Below are 15,254 nucleotides of genomic sequence, written 5' to 3'. Positions count from 1 at the left end.
GCATTGTGCCTACATATGCAAATTAGCCGCCATCTTTGTTGGCAGTTAACTGCCATCTCAGTTGGCAGTTAATTTGCATATAGCTCTGATTAGCCAATGAAAAGGGTAGCGCCAGACGCCAATTACCATTTTTCTCTTTTATTAGTGTAGATAAGATGGGGAATTTAGAAATGGACATGGCTCAGATTTCTCTCAACTTCTGAAAGATCTTACTATGAAGGTCAAAGCAATGAGTAAAAATGCCCTCTCATATGACACACCCACAAATGCAGGGTCTTCTGATTACTTATCACATGTTTTTAGTGTGTTGATTGGCTCAAATCTTATACAAATATCTCAAGCACTTTGCTCAGAGGTATGCCATGGTGGATCTCTGGTGATCAGAAGGATTCTGCTGAAGGCTGAAATGAGAGTGGGGAGTTTTACAAAAGAGCACCTGCCTACTTCATAATTTCCCTTCAAATACCAACCTTGTTAGTCCTTGGATTCCAAAATAAATGACAGAAGATAATAATTTTATTGGAAACTGTTTTATTCATTCTGGGACTTTCATATCTAAACTGCCAACTCAAGATAAATCAGGGACAAACAATTTTGCAGCAAAAGTTATTACAGATGAGAATGAATGGGAGCCCAGAGCAGAGTCAATGGTTATGGACTCAGGAAGAGAGTATGGAACTGGATCTTGGCTTCACTCCTTCATTTTTTTTAGTTCTCAAAACTAATGATATGTTTATTGACTTTACAGAGAGAGGGAGGAAGAGAGAGAGAACGAGTGACTGGGAACCAAACCTGTAATCTTCTGGTGCATGGGACAATACTCTGACTGCACCACCTGGCCAGAGCTCCACTCCTTCCTTTCTGAGTGGCTGTGGAAGTGAATCTACCACTTACCTGTAAAATGAAGATGGTAACAGTGTTTTTCTCATTGGTGTGATGTGAAGGTAAAATGAGAGCACTCATATATAATACCTCACATTGCCTCACACATATTAAATATTCAGTAAATGTGAACTACTGTTTAACATTCTAAAAGGAACCACAATGACCACACCAGTAATCACATTATACAGTAGAGAAGCAGAAACTGTAAACATGTACCTGTTTAAATGTCAGCTGATTGTTACTCTGGTGATGATCTTTGAAGTGACTCATATTAAATCAAATATCTTAATGTCTTTGAACTCAAAAGACATAGTTTTCCATATGCACTATGACTATTCTCAATATTTCAAGACCTGATTTTGTTGATACCTTCATATTCTAGAATATAGATGTGGGTCTTCATTGAGGTGATATTTTAGTTGAATATTAGAAATGCATAAGCAATGAAAATAATTTCAATATTATTCTGTAACAAACCTTTTATTAATTTAGAAGGGTGTTGTGAATTAACTAGGCTTTGAAATGAGACTTGAAACACTGGTAGAATTTGGATAGGTAGAGTCGGGACAAAGGAAGGTATAGCATGTAAATTTGCTGGATGCAGATATAGCGCTAGGTAAAGAAGAGAATAGTGGGTTAACAGTGAGCCTACATAATTCAGAGAAGTAGGAAATACTGATGGATACTTAAAGTGAAGATAGATGGTGAAGCATATGATAGACACAGAGTGATTTCTTCTGAAGATAGATTATGATAATTATGACATTTAGAAATTTAGACTGATGCATGAGACAAAAAGACTAATACATTTTCTTGAGAAGATTAGTTACATTAAACAAATAGTTTCTAGACCTCTTTAAACTTTATACATTTTGTGAGCTGTATATAAGGAGGAGAAAATCAGGGCTTAATCTAAGTTTGGAGGAAAAGATATGCCATTATTTCTTCTGTAGTTATTGTTTTTTTGTTTTTGTTTTTTACTTGGAAATTGATTTGCTTTAGGCCCTGGCCTGCTAACTCAGTTGGTTAGAGCATCAACTTGAAATGCCAAGGTTGCAGGTTTGATTCCAAATCATGGCACATATTAAGAATCAACCAATGATATGAAAAAATTCTCAAAGTCACTAATCATCTGAGAGATGCAAATCAAAATGACAATGAGGTACCATCTCACACCTGTCAGAATGGCTATCATCAGCAAATCAACAAATGACAAGTGCTAGAGAGGACGTGGAGAAAAAGGAACCCTTGTGCACTGCTGGTGCAGCTACTATGGAAAATAGTATGGAGTTTCCTCAAAAAACTAAAAATGAAACTCTCATTTGACCCAGTAATCCCACTTCTAGGACTGTAGAGAGCGGTTATAGGGTTAAGCCTTGGACTGACCTGTTGGCAAAGCCACAAACAAGTCCCAGCTTAGAGGGCACAGCCCTCTTAGCATAATTAGGCTTGACCTTATGACTCTCCCTAGATCTTATCTGGGTAGCTAATGGGCTGTAGGAGATGCAGCAAGTGCTGCCAAAACAAGTGAAACTCACAAGAACATTGTAACTATGGTGACCACTACCTTGTTTACCTCTGGCTGTAAAATAAAGGCTCAGCTTGTTGTCTGGATCTCTCTCTGTGGCCTCAGCCAGGCACAGGAAGATCCACCTAGACCCAACTTATTCTCTTTGTCTGTCTTTTCTACATCCTTTGCTGCCCCCCCTCCCCCCTCAGGCTCACCGAAACCTTGGCTGTGCTGGCACAGCACATAGGACTATATCCCAAGAAATCAGAAACACCAATCAGAAAGGATATGTGCACCCCCTATGTTTATAGCAGCACAATTTACAATAGCTAAGACTGGAAACAGCCCAAGTGCCCATCAGTAGATGAATGGATTAGAAAACTGTGGTACATCTACACGATGGAATACTATGCTGCTGTAAAAAAGAAGGAACTCTTACCATTTGCAACGGCATGGATGGAACTGGAGAGCACTATGCTAAGTGAAATAAGCCAGTCAATGAAGGAAAAATACCACATGATCTCACTCATTCATGGATAATAGAGACCATTATAAACTTTTGAACAATAATAGATACAGAGGCAGAGCTGCCTCAAACTGATTGTCAAACTGCAGCGGGAAGGCCAGGGAGGGTTGGGGGGCAGGAGGGGGGGCAAGAGATCAACCGAAGGACTTGTATGCATGCATATAAGTATAACCAATGGACATAAGACACTGGGGGATAGGGGAGGCCAGGGGATTGTCAAGGGCGGGGGAAAAAAAAGGACACATATGTAATACCCTTTGTAATACTTTAAGCAATAAAACAATAAAAATAAAAGTAGATGGTGGAGCATCATTGTGCTTTTTGCACTAACAAGTACTGAGAAGCAGTGAAGGGTTTCCTTTCTTGTGTTTCACTGTGACACCCACTGATCTACACCTGGCATGCTGTACCACCCATGAGATATACATTACAACTGATAAGAGGCCTGTGCCATCAGCCCAGCCCATGCTTTGCTATGTCAACCTTTTGGAAAAGTATAGCTGTTATTCCTACCACAACAGTTAATTCAAATGGAAACATCAGTTTGAGATGATGTGTGCTTTCTGTTGTAAGAACATAATTTAGGGAGGTGACATGATTGCCATAAATTTAAATTTTAAATTTAATAGCCACTATAGTAAAAACATAGGAGGAGAGGATAGACAATTTTGATTTTATCAAAATATAAGAATTGCTATTTGGCTTAAAACAAAATAAAACAAAACAAAACAAAGCCAACAGGGAAGTCTTAAAAAAGGGCTAAGTCACGTCCTTTTTCCAATTTTTTTATTGCTTAAAATATTACAAAGAGTATTACATATGTCTCCTTTTTTTCCCCCTTGTCATTCCCCTGGCCTCCCCTACCCCCCAGTGTCTTGTGTCCATTGGTTATGCTTATATGCATGCATACAAGTCCTTTGGTTGATCTCGTCATATCTTTTTCATTTGTGTATAAATGTCTGTGTATGTTTCTTGTGATTCCACCTATTATCACTCCCAAATAAAACTAATTCTGTCATTTGAAACCAGGGACTAAGAATGAAATCAAATGAAATATTTTTTTTAAAAAGTTATTGCAAATAAATTAGAAAATAGACAGGGAAAAAGTAAATAGAAAGATAATTTGTAAGGATCTGCATTTATTTATTATTTAATTCAGTAATCATTTATGGAGAGAGCATTATGCTATATTCTGGTGATCAAAGGTAAAAGATAAGCCTTGACTTTGAGGATTTTTTAGTCTTTTAGAGAAGAAACATAAAATTGGCTAATCTTACCTAATAATAGACAAACTTGTAAATTAACTGTCCCTCCGCTACACTCACCAGCCAATCAGGAGAGTATGCAAATTAACCCCAACAAAGATGGCGGTTAATTTGCATACATAGGGGCGAAGCGGCGGAGTGAAGACTGAAGGCTCCATCCAGAGCCACGAAGACTGAAGGCTTCGGCCGGCGCGAAGGCCTGGGTGCCGGGTGCAGGAGGAAAACCAGTGTTGGCAACCAGGGTAAGGGAAGATCTATTGCATGAATCTCTTCGTGCAATGGGCCTCTAGTCTATAATAATAAAAGTGTAATATGCTAATTAGACTGGAGAGCTGAATGACCTTCCGGATGAACTTCTGGATGAAGCCACTGTGGTGGGGGCTAAGGCAGAGGTGGTTAGGGGCAATCAGGCAGGCAGAGGTGGTTAGGGTTATCAGGCAGGTAGGCAGGAGAGCAGTTAGAAGCCAGTGGTCCCAGATTGTGAGAGCGATGTCCAACTGCTGGTTTAGACCTGATTCCGCAAGGATCCCTATGAGGGAAGCCGGTGCTAGCAGCCAGGGGAAGGCCTACTCTTGCACGAATTTCGTGCATCAGGCCTCTAGTAGTAATAATAAAATCTTATATAATTATCTAAACTTTCTTGTGAATATGAAGAAAATTACTTGTTTTCTTTGTGTAGATATCAAATCATTTAGAATTTTGTCTTCTTTTTGGTGTTTGATCTTATATTGAAAGGTTTAAGGAAACATCATAATTTTAATTAATAAATTATGATCAGCTAAGGCAAAAATAATTATGTGAATGGCATAGACCATTTAAAATTTTAAAATAATGTTCGATTTGTAAAAGCTATTAAATAAACTTCTTTGATTATTTGGGGTCACATATATATACACACTACCTGACACAATAGAAATGCCAAATGCCCTGTCTTGTGGCTTTTACCTAATATCTTTACTTTTCTTCCTCTTTACTGTCATCACTGGGATTAAGCCATCATTATCTCTCACCTAGATTTCAGCAAAAGCCTAATTTATCTTAATTCTAATCCATTTTTCTTTGCTATACACCACGGTACTTTCTCCAATAGTCTTATCTAAGTGTCATTCTCCTGCTTAAAACTCTTTAGTAGCTTTCCATAGCCTTTAGGAAAAACCCAGCATTTTCAGTCAGTCATCTATTCTGTCAATATCTGGCTTCCTTTCCTGCCAGCAACTATCTCCTTGCCCTCCACCCAAACACACATACACACACACACACACACACACACACAAACATTATTGTTTTGTAGTGTACAAACCTATACCTTTTTGATTGCTTATACGTGGCTTTCACTTAGAAGAAAAAACAGAGATAAATTATTCTTCTCCTGGAGTCCGCTGTCATAGCACTTTTCACATTGTTTTGAAAGTATCTATTTATATTTTGCCTTTAATTATTAAATTCTAAGCTTCCTTTTACATTGTTTCTGTCATTAGCACGTGGTACAATACCTGACACATAATAGAAATGCCAAAAGTATTGTTCATAATGGAGATGTTTTTCTCTTATAGATGCTCAAGAAATGTTTCAGTATAATGACAAGAAGACAAACATTACAACATAGCTAAGCTGGGAGTTTAGTAGTTGTCACCAGAGTACAGAGGAAGGTGAAATAGGTGGGATTGTGAGCAATGATTTTCTGATTCTCCAGTCTCTAGCCTCTAGTCTGGAGACAGTAGATAATCACTGAACTTTGGATGCACATCACTGAAGAGTATCTTGAGCTGGAACTTGAAGTGAGGGGTGTATTTTTATAATCAGAGAACAGACAGAGTTAAATTAAATCTGTGGAATAGAGTCAGCAAAGTTTGACAGTTAGGAACTGCACATGGTATTATTGGTTTTAGTTGAGACAATTGAGACTTGTTGTCTATTATAGATGTTGGTGTCTATAATCCTAGATCAAGGAATTTGAACATCATTGTATCTGTCAGTAGTTGTCAACAATTTTCACTGCAGTGTACATATAGAATATGGAAATACTTAAAAGGCATAGTGGCGTTAAAGAAGATAAGACTTGAAACCACCAGCGGCTGTGGTATGTGTGTATGTGGTGAGTGTGGAGATGGTCCTCTGGCTGCCTCAGGCTCTGGCTGTTTGAAGCCCAGCTGTCCCAGTCCAGGCTGGTTGACCTGATGGCTAGGGAAACGGATACACTAGCATGCCTGCAATCCATCTGTAGGCCACATCAATTGAAAAACTCTGCCTTTGACAAAGGGAAACAAAGTTTACAAAGTGGTATTTGCAGGAGATGAATCTGACAGTAATATGTATGTGAAAAGAATGCGTGGGACAGGACCATAAAATAAGTGATTACCAAAGTCCAGGTGTGAAGTAATGAATACTAGCAGAGACATGGCATACTGACAATGAAAAGGGGGAGGAAAGAGACACACAACTTGATAGGAGAAAGGAGAAGAAAAAAGATATCTTAGCATCAACCTGGGTGACTGGGAAAATGAAGAGAAAATCCAGAGTGAGAACTTGTTTTTGAAGAAAGATGGTGAGCTAGGCTGTCCATATTAAGTTCAAGGTAACAGAAGAGCAGCCAGGTGAAAGTCAAAATGTGAGAATGAAACTTAGCAGAGGGCTTACCATTAGAGGTAGCAGTTTGTTATTTGCAAGAATAATTTGAATGATTTGTAGTTAAAATCATGACAGTAGGTGACATTTCTGAAGAAGAGTAGGAAAGACAAAAAAAAAAAGAAAAAAAAAAAAAAAGAACAAACTAAGCCTTAGGGCAGTGGTTTTCAAAGTATGGTCTCCTGACCACTGTCAGCATCATGTAGGGACTTATTAGAAATGGGAATTAAAGGTCCACCTGGTTAATTCCAGTGTCTGTTGGGGCACATAATGTGTTTTTACAAGCCTTCCCTGCTATCACATGATCAGTGGTTTGTGAACTGCATCAAGGTCAGGGCCATATTCTGGAGGCAGGTCAGGTAGACAGCATTGAGGGGACCAGCAAAGATCAGTCCGAGGGTGGAAGGTAGATTGTAAGAAGAACAATGAAAGCAAGGACAAGTGAGTTTCAAGAAGTCCAGGAAGGATAAAGAATGTCCAACTGACCAAAAAGTCAAAAGAATGATTGGTTGTTGGAATTATGGGAAGAAGCAGAGTCATTAGTACGTTATTTGTGAACACCCAGTTTTATGAATATTGAAAAGTGGTGAGTGAAAAACCAGCTGTACTGTTATAAACCTTGTTAATATTAATAAGGATATTAAATAGAATGAGAGCACAGAGGAGAGACATATTTAAAGGGAATGTTACCACCTGGCTGGCGTGGCTCAGTGGTTGAGCGATGACCTATGAAGCAGGAGGTAAATAAATTGACTTCCCGTCAGGGCACATGCCTGGGTTGCAGGCTTGACCCCCAGTAGGGGGCGTGCAGAAGGCAGCAGATAATGATTCTCTTCCTTCATTGATGTTTCTCTCTTTCCCTCTCCTTTCCCCTCTCCCTATCTTTCTGAAGTCAATAAAAATATATTTAAACAAATAAAGGGAATGGTTTTCTCCCTGTGATATAGGAGAGACTTGAGCACATGTGTTAGAAGGGATGGTACCAGAGGGGAGGGGAGAGGAAGGGTCAGGACTGCAGTATAAACAAGTCCCTGCTTTATTTATTCTTTCTGCAATCTGTATTTGTCAATATCTATGTTTATATACATCATATTTGTAATATAGCTGTTATGTTCTAACCATGCCCATATTCATGATGCTGAGAGGGTACCACATGGATATTGAATCATATAGGAGTCAGAATACCCAAAGGAAATATCTTACATGATTAGCTGATGAATTTAATATATGTCATAACATTTTTTTGAGACAACAACCATCTTGCACACTCCTTGCCTAAAAAATACAAAAGTGCCCTTCAGGATTGATACCTGAGTTGCAGAAACACTAGACAAAGTCTTTATTTTCATTTTTTTCCCCTCAGGATTAGGTGGTTCAGGAAGAATTTAAACTAACTCATTGAAACAGTAATCTGTTCTACAAAACTTTTCCTCCTTCCTTCTTCTATAGTTACATAGAAGTGTCATAATCTTTATTTATGATATTATCTGTATTATTTTTACTATAAACTTTAGCATTCTAATTCTTTCAAGGGTTTTTCAAGTTTTTTTGAAAAATAAAACATTGGGGTAGGTAAAGTAGTATTCATCTTATGGTTCTATGTGTTGTTCTTTATAATCTGTTATTGTTATGAGGTTCACATAGCTTTTTATTTTTTTAAAAACTATTTTCATTAATTTAAATTAGTTCTGAGAGGTGTGATCCTTGGAGAGTTATCTGGCATCTTTGTATGCCAACGGTCTCCCCAGAAAAATTACTTTATAACATGAAACCACTTCAAAGCATTTCAGAGATAATAGTAAAAATAACATTGAACAAATAAAATGACAATTATAACTCAAGTAGGTAATTTCCTAAATAATCAGTACCTAAAAATAATACCTTTCATCTGGATTTATAATTGGGAAGGTTGTGATTAAATAAAGCAACATGTTTCTATTTAATTATAATTAATTATAATTTAACTCCATTTATTAAAACATCCACAACTCTCCCCCTAACCTTCATAGTATAGACTATTTTCCAGAGCTACACTGTAAGTAATATCATGCTCCCCAAAACTTAATAGATCCACATACATACACACACTATATTTAAGTTAGTCTGAACTAACAGAAGAACAAAAATCTATGCTCCACACTATTTATATAATTAACAGTAAGGGAGAAAGTGGCAGAATACCTGTAATTCTAAAAAAGTAATTCGATGCTGTGGTAATGGAAGTACGTTGAATCTTGGAAGTCACTCGCTGGAATCTTTAGTTTTTAATTAGATTAGTGGACCAGATTAGATACTTATAATGTTTCTTTATCAAATGTTGGAAAATGACAAAGCTAATTTTTACTTGTTTAATTACAGAGAAGGCAAGATTGTGTGTGTGTACGTGTGTGATTTGGGGAGGATGGAGCAAAATAGGGTTTGTGAACATATTGCCCTGCTTTGAAGATTCTAATGAATACCAGGTAGAACTTGTCACTTATATTTGTGTTTTATTAAATGTATGTCAAGATGACATGCAAGGTACTGAGTTTGAATCTTTTTTTTAAATGTGGGTTTTTTCAAAGAAACTTGCAAAAACACAGCTTACTCTGAAAAACATTGATAAAGATATTACTCTTCTGTATGGACATAGAACATTTTTTCTTTAGATGCATCTTAATGGTCTTTGCTTTTAAACTTTTCATTTTATAGATGACAATGAAGTGTGGAATATTTATAAGCCTGTTCACCTGTTGCCATTTCTGTTATTCTCACTATTCTCAGACTGACCATATTCACTCATTCCAATTTCTTTCTAAATTTGAACCTGCACTTACATCAATGATAGATGGATAACAATTCCCATTTTTGTATTTTCATAGGCCTTACATACTATTGTTTTCTCTTATTATAGATTTGGAACTGGTTATTTAATACAATTGTGTCTCATTTACCGACCTATGAAATGGGCATTATTCATTCTAATCCATGTGTTTCATAAGAATTTTAAAAAAAATTGTCACTTCTAAAGTGTTTGAGCTTGAAAAAAATAGGCCCTGCAAATACTGGGGATTCTTTTTATTAATAAAGGTATAGATACCAACATGAATTTATTGTTCATAGCAGTTCTCAGTTTGATCTTTCATATTGTTTTTCTTGACTAAGTAGAATAAATCACTGAGAACATTAGAATTTCTGGATATATAGCCATGTTAGCCTTATACTATAGAATTTCATTATTTAGTTCTGGCCAGTAATTCATGTGCTAATAGTTAAAGCATTATCTTGTCTTTCAACAAGTTTTCACTATTATTTCAGCCTCTCTGATAGTCTTAATTATACCAGGTGAAATCAGTTTTACATGTTCCAATGAGTAATATTTTCCTTTCAAAAATAAACTTAGACATAATTGTTTTATATTAGAATTCATCATCAGAGCATTGCATGTGAAAATAGAGGTGGTTCAGTGCTTTCTCTACCTATTCCTCACTGTAGGCTGAACTCTGCCTACAGATATGCACGCTTACCTCATGTTCATGTTATCAAAATTTGGAAAGTCATCAGATAGAAATTTTCTTTTCTATCATTATAAAACTTGACCTCAGATAAAAATAACAGGCTTGGTTGTCAATATCTTCTCTACCCGTTCATTTTAATACATAATAGTGTTGCAAAATCTAATTATGGATACAGGAGAGAATAACTTAATATTGCACACCTTGATTATTCTCTTTGGTCTTTAATTATCAGGCATAATTATCTTTTTCTTCAGATTAAAAATATATTAATATATTTTATGTGCTGCTTTTCTTATGCATTTTAACCTCCTCACTCTGGTTATGTCTGCAGAGAATGTAACACTCATCATTTGTACCCCTGTTTACTATAGATGTTATGTTCTGATTTTTCTGTTTATTGGAGTATTAGAGGCCCAGTGCACAAAATTCGTGTATGGGGGTGGGGGGGGGTCCTTCAGCCCCGGCTTGCGCCCTCTCCAATCCGGAACCCCTCAGGGGATGTCCGACTGCCGATGATCCCCTGGGATCAGGCCTAAACCGGCAGTCGGACATCCCTCTTACAATCCAGGACCACTCTGCCTGCCTGCCTGATTGCCCCTAACCTCCCTCCCCTGCTAGCCTGGTCTCCCCTAACAGCCCTCCCCTGCTGGCCTGAATGCACTTAACTGCCTCTGCCTCGGCCCCTGCCACCATGACTTTGTCTAGAAGGACATCTGAAAGGATGTCCAGAAGACATCTGGTTTAATTAGCATATTACCTTCGTATTAGTATAGATTATTTATCTTGTCATCTTAGTGCTACTAGTAGCCTACACTTATTAGTCCTCAGTCTTCTAATCCTCATTTTGTATTTATTTATTATAATTTTATTTCTGAGTTTTATGGTTACAATTTATTGTAATGCATAAAATAAAATGTATCTTTTCAATGTGTTTCTTTCTAACAGATATATTTTACTATAACTTATTTCTGGTAACGATGGTCCTGGTTATGGCCCCTGTGTAGATGTTTTGGATCTAGCTAGCATATGCTCATGACATCATCACAAAAATAATGTCAATCTGCTTTCCTTGGCTGTTGATGTATTTTCTTGGTACAATCTTACAGTTTGCCCATGTTATTCTTTGGGAGGACACCCTGAGAGGTCATTGTCTTAATGTAAGTAGCATCTTCTCATGATAGAAGGAATTGGCACAATAAAACTTCAAGTATGAATGAATCCAATGAGAAAGAGATGATCCCGGGCCCTTGATCTAAGTGGCATTAATAAAACAAGGCAATTGTTCTTTTCCTCTTTCCTTTGTTGTGAAATATATCACACACAAGAAAGCATGTAGAACATATATCTACATTTGAAAAAGAAATATAAAGTGCTTCAAGAATTTTCCTGTAGTCCTTGTATAGAACCACATGAATATTTTATTTCCTTTCTGTTTTAGTGCCTGAACCCTGATTCATTTCTTAAAGTCAATCTTTAGCTGTCCTGGTTTCCAAAAGAACTTTAGAATCTCTTCTTATTTTCCTACTCAGGGATTCTAACTACCGAGTTAAGGCCCGGACATCTGAATTTTTAAAAATTCCCCAGTGTTTATGATGTGCAGAGATTTTGAAGAATTGCACTGAAGTCTGGTGTCTTTATGTGTATCCCTCCCTTGGCTCCTTAATCTCTTTTTTTCTCTTGATCAGCTCACTCACTCACCATGGCCCACTCCACTCCTTTTTATTCCTTTTTAACTCTCCTGACATTTTATTTAAAAATTTTAAAATTAATTTATTATTATTTTATTTTTTATTTTAAAATCTTTATTGTTGAAAGTATTGCATATCTCCCCCTTCCTTCCCATTGACCCCTTCTAGCTCACCTCTGCCCCCACCCAAGACTTTCACCACATTTTAAGGTGAGTTAAGCATTCCTTACTTTTTTAAAATCCTCATTCAAGGATACTATTATGTTTATTTTTTTTTATTTTAGAGAAAGAAAAAGGGAGGGAGAGAAACATTCATGTGGATGAAAGAGAAATGTCAATTGGTTGCGTTCCGTATGAGCCCCTTACCGGATCAAACCTGAAAGCCAGGCATGTAACCTGAAGGGATTCGAACCCAAAACCAGACAATGCTCCAACCAACTGAGCCACCTGGCCAGACAAGCATTCCATATTTTGTGTATTTTCTTTAAATCACCGTTAATGCCCTCTCAGACCGTTCTGCATTTACTGTCTTTGTATATGCGGCATTATTTTCCAGGCAGGGACCCTGTCGTTCAGTTTGCATTATCAGAAGGTGGCACAGAGCCTAGCATGGTGGAGACATTTATCGAATGTTTGTGAGTGATTTCCAGATCAATCACATTTCTTCCCCAAACATCCTGTTTTTTTTTCTCTTGTTATAAATAACAGTAAAAGATCTGTGTTTCTAGTTAATTAGCACTAATTAGAAAATGCTCTTTGAATAAATTTTATTTTATTTTTAAAATTTTTATTGTTGAAAGTATTACACATGTCCCCCTTTTCCCCTCATTGACCCTTTCTAGCCTGTCCCTGTCCCCCACCCCAGGCCTTTACCACCCCATTGTCTGTGTCTATGGGTTTTGCATCTATGCATACAAGTTCTTTGGTTGATCTTTTCCCACCCCCCTCCCCTGCCTACTCTCAGATTCAACCGTCTGTTCCATGCTTCTGTGTCTCACAATTTATTTTTTTTTGTCATTTTATTTTGTTCATTAGATTCTACATATGAGTGAGATCATGTGATGCTTATCTTTCTCTGACTGGCTTATTTCGCTTAGCATAATACTGAATAGATTTTAAATTTGAATCTATTATAAAAAAATAAATTTTCCTTATCAGTACTTAGTAAAGAATCTTTTTAATGGCTCTTGATCAACATAATTTACAAAAAGTGACAAAAAGTGTGCCTACATTAGTGGTAGGTTGCATTTCTAAACTGTACGTCCTGTTTCACTCATCGCTCTCATTCCCGCTCTCAGGAGGCGGTGCCGTGTGGGGCTGGACATGAATAAGGCCTTGCACCTGCACAGAGAGCTGGAATCCTGGACTGCTCCTTGACTGGCTCTGTGATCTTGCTCAAGTTTCTTCACTTCTCTGATTGAAAACACTCTACTAGAAAGAGTTGATGTAAGGAGTAAATGAAATAACACATACCACACACTAGAATCACTAAATATTAGCTATTATTTAGATACTAGTAGAGGTGCAAATACTTCTGCAACAGATTGGACTCAACACTATTATTTATTTATTTTTTATTATTTATTTATTTTTCTTTATTGGAAATAAGATATCTTATCTCTATATACAAGAAGCCAGCTGCTGTAACAGCCATAACAACTTAACGACCGGTTGCTATTATGCCCACTGTAGCCAGTGAACGGGCTGATCAGGAAGGTGGGGTGAGCAGCCAACCTTGGGGCTTCTCCCCCCTACCAGCCTGCCCCTGTTCGGACTCTCCCACCCTGATCAAGAGCTGCACCAGCCAAACTCCCCGTCCCTTCCCCCCAACCCCACCCCTTGATCAGCCTGCCCCACCACAATAGGCCCCCACCACTGGTCACTCCTCCAACCCCAATAGGGGGCGAGGCCGGCTGGCCAACCTCCTGCAGCCCCTCCCCCCACCCAGTCCCATCCCAGATCGGCCCCTCACCCTGATCAGGGGCAGGGCTGGCCAGCCAACCAACCATGGCCCTTTCCCCAGGCTGTTGGCCCCTGATTGCCCCTCCCCCCCCATTCAGGGTCAGGGCTGGACAGCGCACCACACACAGCCCCTCCCCATGGCTGGCCCCACCCCCAATTGGCCCCCCAACCCTAATCGGAGACAGAGCCCACTGGCCAATTGTCCATGGCCCCTTTCCCCAGCCAGTCCAGCCCTGTTCAGCCTGATCGGGGTGGGCCAGCCTGTCAACCTCCTGCCATCTCCTCCTCCCAACAGGCCCAGCCCCAATCCTCCCGGATTGGACCAGGCCACTGGCCAGACCCGCCCCATGCACAAATTCGTGCCATGGGCCTCTAGTTTTGAATAAAATGCACTGTAGTTGTTAACAACATGTACCTACGTGTTGGTGATTTATATATTTGATGGGTATCAACAGTGTGACTTGTAACTGCTACTCAATTCTCCTCCCATCCTTCTTTTTTTGGTTAGGTCATCCCACCAATGGGACGGTTTTGCAATGATAAACTTAAAAGTGTATCATACTTAGAAAATTGTTACTACTTACAAGTAATGGTAACTCTTACTGGTAATAAAAGTTGGAAGCACTGGCTTATGGCACTGTATATCTTTATTTTGAGAAAAATAAAAAGGAGAGCATCCCGACACAGCTAAGTCAGAGGATCTGCACACCACATAGAATCTTTGTCCTCCTGCTGCACGGGGGAGAGACTCACTCCGCGCCTGCTGCCATCTCCCTCCACATTCATGTTGAAATGGGCAACCAATGTTTGCTTATATTTTATTTTTACCGCTAACTTGGTATTTTATTAACCCTCTCTCGCAAATGGATCCAGAGTTAGCCGAGATTGAAAAAAAAATAATAAAAGACCAGTTTTATGTTTACTTAGCCTTGCAGAGTTATCTAGCAAGAAACTTATGGGACCCCTTCCTATCCCATCGCAGTCATTACTATCATATATAAACGGAAGCATTTAAAAATGATTTTGTATCAGTGTACATCTTACACTATTTTTTTTTCTGTCCAACACTGGACAAGGCTTGTGTTAACAGGATTTTCAAACCTCTTTTTCTTGCACCACGAGTTCAGGTTTTACCAACGAATATACAAAGAAAACTTCGCGCGCACTACCCAGTTTAAAAATACGAATACCTAAAGAAAGAGAGATGCCGAAGTTTAAAATAACAGCGTGCAGATTTCTTTATAGAATTTAAAGAATGGAAAACACTTGAGAAAATATCAGCAGGCGGGGGCAGGAA

The sequence above is a fragment of the Myotis myotis genome, unplaced genomic scaffold (assembly GCF_014108235.1).
Source record: "Myotis myotis isolate mMyoMyo1 unplaced genomic scaffold, mMyoMyo1.p scaffold_m19_p_1, whole genome shotgun sequence".
Classification (NCBI taxonomy): Eukaryota; Metazoa; Chordata; class Mammalia; order Chiroptera; family Vespertilionidae; genus Myotis; species Myotis myotis.
The sequence above is the reverse complement of the archived record's forward strand: the minus strand, read 5'-3'. Positions refer to the sequence as shown.